At 41.6% G+C, this 5,160-nt stretch overlaps 1 pseudogene; it reads left to right on the top strand.

Annotated features, from left to right (window-relative positions):
• Positions 1 to 299: 299 nt before the first annotated feature.
• On the top strand, positions 300 to 4,878 carry LOC120584309 (crk-like protein; annotated as a pseudogene).
• Positions 4,879 to 5,160: the final 282 nt, after the last annotated feature.

The raw sequence follows: 5,160 nt of genomic DNA, 5'->3' as shown, positions 1-5,160 counted from the left end.
TCCGGTTTGGGAATTTATACCAACCCACCAATGCTAAGAGGCACCTGAAATCCCCCTGAAGGGAGCAGCCAGAAACCGGCGAAGCAAGTGGCATCCCCTTCAAACTTTCCCCGACCCTATCCTCCACTCCTTCATGATTGTTGTCTATCATGGGGGGCATGGGAGGTACCTCAGATTTAAATGAACGAATAAGGCATGTAGTGGAAGGTTTGAGTAGGAAGAAAAGAAATTGTCATTGCTAACAGAAGGTATAAGGTCTGGAGACATATTCTGAAGGAAATTGAAGGGAAGGTGTTTGCCTCAGAGTTGGATATTACTGAATGGGTGATAAGAGGCAAGTGGAGAGAATAAGGAAAGTAGTAGAAGAGACATCTATGTGTATATGTGAAGAGAGATCCAGAGGGGAAATTAAACTGAAAGTGTAATATCCTAAGAGCAAAGTATGAAAGAAGGTTTTGGGGGAGAGATTCTGAGGAGAAATTTTATGTAACTAAGCAAAACAAGGTGAGAATTTAAAAATTTGAAAGTAAGCTAAAGCAAAAATTAGAATTATATTTAATGTTTCCTAGACTATTGGTCTGACACTAATGTGAAAAGTTTTTCTGAGAAGTAAATAAGAATTTTGTCAAGACAATTTCAGTGTTTTATGTTGTCTTAACCAAGTTTCTGGAACTTTAGGGAATATATTAACACTGGCCCTGTGACCAATTTTCAAAGGAAGCCCCCTGCAAAAATGGAGGGAGTTTCTGCTAAACCAACTGCATTAGATTGTATGTTGGAAAATCTTAAAGAAAATTTCTCGAAAAATTACGGGGTCAGGCTGATCCCAGGAAAGCTTTGTACTCTTTGTGAGCTTGAATGGCCCATATTTAGAGTAGGGTGGCCCTCGGAAGGGACATTAGACCTCCCTACAGTGAGGGCAGTATATTGGGTAGTGACAGGGACCTCTGGATATCCGGACCAGTAGCTGTACATAGACACATGACTGCAGATTGCTGCTGTAGTGCTCTCTTCAGTCTGGTTTTGCGTGAATAGGCAGGGATAGAGTAAAGTATTTGTGACCCAAATGACTCGAGAAAAGAACAAGGAAGTGCCAGCAAAAATAATCTACTAAGGAGACCACAAGGAGGAACCTATTTTCTTCCTACCACCGTACATCTTAGCAGGTTCATCAGTCCCTGCACAGCCACTTTACTCACAATTGCTCGGTAGGCCACCACCATCAGTACCTTTGCCACCCCGACCTACCCCAGAGCCCTGGCCCAAACCATGCCCTCTGTCAGGTTCAAATTCGATGACTCAGATTGCTTTACCTCGTATGTAGGGATGATGTCTCACCAGGAGGCTCAGACCCAGCTCCAAAGTCAGCTCCCCAGGATGTTCCTAGTTTGTGACTCCTCCACCTACCCTGGGGACTATGTACCGTCTGTGTTTGAGAATATGTGAATCTCTCACTACATCATCAACTCACTGCCAAATCACCGTTTTAAAATCAGGGACCTAGAATTTGACTGTTGCTGACCCTGCTAGGGTTTTACAAAACTCACTGCCTGAACACCACCACCCTGATGGAGCCTGCGCCCAGATATCTAAGCACATTAGAATATGTACAGACTCTCTATGACTTTCCTGGGATTGATGTCAAAGACCAGCCCTTTGAGAAGGGTGAAATCCTGGTGATAATAAAGAAGCCTGATAGACAGTGATGGAGTGCCCAGAACAAGGATGGCTGGGTTGAGATTGTTCCCATCCCTTTCATTAAAAAGCTTGCCAGAGAAGTCACTCACAGAGTTTTTTGAGAGACTATACAAGGCGTTCCGGATGTATACCCCTTTTCTCAGCTACTAGTAAGGTGCTCGGTCCTTCCAAGGAAGCTAAGGCCACTTTGGGGAGAGGCCCTCACTTCATCCAGTGACTAACACCATGCCAGCAGTGCTCGCCCAGCACTGCCTGCACCATGACATCCTTCTCAGAGCTCGCCTGCATCTACTTGGCCCTCATCCTGCACAACAATGAGGTGACAGTCAAAGAGGAAGCAGAAGGTCTCCCTGTTAACAGCTGCATTGGGAAACCCAGGTCCAGAACAACAGACTGTTGCTCTCTCTTGAAGGAGAGAAACCGGAAGGAGACTGCCACTTCACTGCAACCAATGCGCCTACTACAAAGAAGCCGGCCATTGGAGAAACGAGTACCCTCGTCATAGGAAAACATCTAAAAGGCCAAGAATTTCACCAAAGAACTCATCAGCCAGGCCAAGGAACAATCAGACTAGGAGCTAATCCTAGACCCCAAGGAGCTGATCCTAGACCCCAAGGAGCCTATACCCGCAATAGAAGCAGGGGGCCAATCATTGACTTTTATAGTGGACATTAACACCAAAAGGAATTTGTGAGGTCCTAGGGGCAGCTGGATTTCATCGAATCTGGATGTTAGGTTTCTCTGAGATTGCCAAGTCACTGAATAAGGAAAGATCCCCTGATTTGGGGATCAAACAAGAAAAAGCTTTCAGGGAAATAAAGAGACTCTTAACCAGCACACCAGCATTAGGACTACCAGATATAACATGAGACTTTAACCTTTTCAGGGGTCCTCACACAGTCGGGCAATGGCAAGGCCCAATTGCATATTTGTCCAAATGGCTAGATCTGGTAGCTCCGGGATAGCTGCCGTGCCTCCAGGCCTTAGCTGCCACAATAATCCTGGTCAAAGAAGTGGACAAGCTTACACTAGTACAAAATATAGAGGTAATTGCACTGGTGAGAAATTAAGAACATATGTAGCTGACCAACGCCAGAATAACTCGTCATTGGGGGCTGCTTTACAAAAGTCCACGAGTCTGCCTCAGAAACTGTACATACATTGAACCCCACTACAGGAGAGACTCCCAACCACGATTGTGAGATGGCCATGGACAAACCAGGCAGACCAGAGAGATGTTCCTCTTTAAGACCCAGAACTAGTATTGTTCACAGTCGGGAACAGCTTTATCCATATGAAGGACCACTCAAAGCCAGCTACGCAACAACTGCCAATGAGGTAATCAGAGCTAAGGCTCTGCTGCAGGGCTGGTCATCACAATGGGCCAATATCTACACCAATTCAAGGTATGCCTTTTGTCACCTTGCATATACATGGAACCTTTCATCAGAAAGGGGGATTGCAGACAGTGAGAGGAAAAGAAGCTCCACACAGCCTAATGGTTGCAAAGTTTAGGGAAAGTTGAACATATGAACCAAACCCACAAAACTACTCTAGCTAATTTCATCAGGAAAACTAAGATCCTGCCCTGATCAGAAAAGGGAAAGAGCTCCGTGAAACCCCAGTAGGCAGAGACTATGACCATTCTCAGCAGGAAGCAGATACAGAAGAAGAGACCTCCTGTCTCTCAACATGCATATGATAATAAAGGGATGCATAGCTCATAGAAAAGAATTAGGCAAGAAAATTAGTTATGAGAGTTTCTGGGTCTGCCTGCATAGACACTGAGAGATCAGCGAAATCCTTTGCAGGAGACCTCCCCCAGTAATAAGGAAGTTAGAAGAAGACCCTAGATTAATAGTTGACCTTGAAATATCTTATCACTTTCAGGCCCCCACCACATCACTAGGGAAACTTTAGAAAGAGCCCCTATTCTTTTAAGAAATTAGGATCACCCCTCTCATCCAGGAGAAGTATAAGTTAAAGATTGGAAGAAGGAGCCACTCCAACCAAGCTAGACAGGTCCTCACGCTTTTATATTAGCAACTCCCACTGCCATTTACAAGTAAACAAATGAGCATAGGGGAGAAATATAGATAAATTCCTAGTAACACTTAAATGGCTTGTTTTCCACCAAACTTTCTTAATAAAACCTTTCATGGGCATCCTTTACAAAAGATCGAAATCAAGAAAGAGTACTATAAAGTTCTAATCCAGTGTATTACCCTAAATTAAAGCAACCTGGAGTCAGGAACTGAAAGTACTATGTAAAATGTCTGCCAAAATGCATTTGTATAAAATTAGTCTAGCTAACGTATTCATTAGCCTAACATTTGTTATTAGAGTATAAGATTGCTGAATTTTACAAAAGAATTAACTCAATATGACACAGGTTTTAAGATTCTATGAGGAAATTGATATTGAATCACATACTGCTGTACTGTTTGGATACATTTATTTGCAAAATCAACCAAAACATTACTAATTCAACCAGATTCTCTAAGTTTTGCCTGGTTTGTCAGTGTGGTTAAGCTTAAGGACCAGCTATCCAAACTGTCCAGATCTTCACCATAGCCATCTCCTGCAGAAACTCCTTCATGGATGGTGCAGACAGATCCCACTAACTGAGAAAGACAAAATACTCTGCTCCAGCCACCAACTGGAAGCTGGTTGGTCTACGCAGGGCTGAAGCCTGAGGAATTTCATCATGGGACTCCTTATAATTAGACACTGGAGAGGGAAGGAAATTAAAGCTATGTATTCATGTCACCAAAGGAGGTAAGAGAATTTCCACTACCTTACTTTTCTATAGCTATTATGAATGTCAGGGAATTCAGAAAGGGATTTGTACCTATAAACGGACTCAATATTCAGTATGTAGCCTGGGAAATAGTCAACTTTATCTATGTTATAACCCAACTAACCCTCCCACTGAAACAGTTTTTGAAATGAGGTAGCTATATCAAACTGCACTACACATATGTGCAATTAGAATAGATCATAACCAACCCTTTGAACCCCTGTTAGTGTTTTTCCACAACACTGATTCCAAGAAGCATGAGATTGCTTACCTAAAATCCTCTAAGCCAACAAATACAAGGCCTCTGGAAATCCAGTTGTAACTCGCTATCTTCTAAAATGCAAAAGTATCATGTATTTCAAATGCTAATAATAATTTGAATTGGCCATAAATATATATATATATAATATATATACACACATATATATTATATATATGTGTGTATATATATAAAAACAACCATTTAGATTTTATATATATATTAATATATATAAGTGTGTGTGTGTGTATATATATATATATATATATATATAAAAATGGTTGTTTATATATATATTATATATATTTATATATATATATAAACAACCATTTAGATATTAAAGGTATCTTCTAAGCAAACTGAATTAACTCTCCAAAAGAGCTCTATATAGGCTAGATATAGA

This window comes from Pteropus medius, unplaced genomic scaffold (genome assembly GCF_902729225.1).
Source record: "Pteropus medius unplaced genomic scaffold, Ma_sr-lr_union100, whole genome shotgun sequence".
Classification (NCBI taxonomy): Eukaryota; Metazoa; Chordata; class Mammalia; order Chiroptera; family Pteropodidae; genus Pteropus; species Pteropus medius.
Note: the sequence above shows the minus strand (reverse complement) of the source record. Positions and strands in the feature narration are given on the sequence as shown.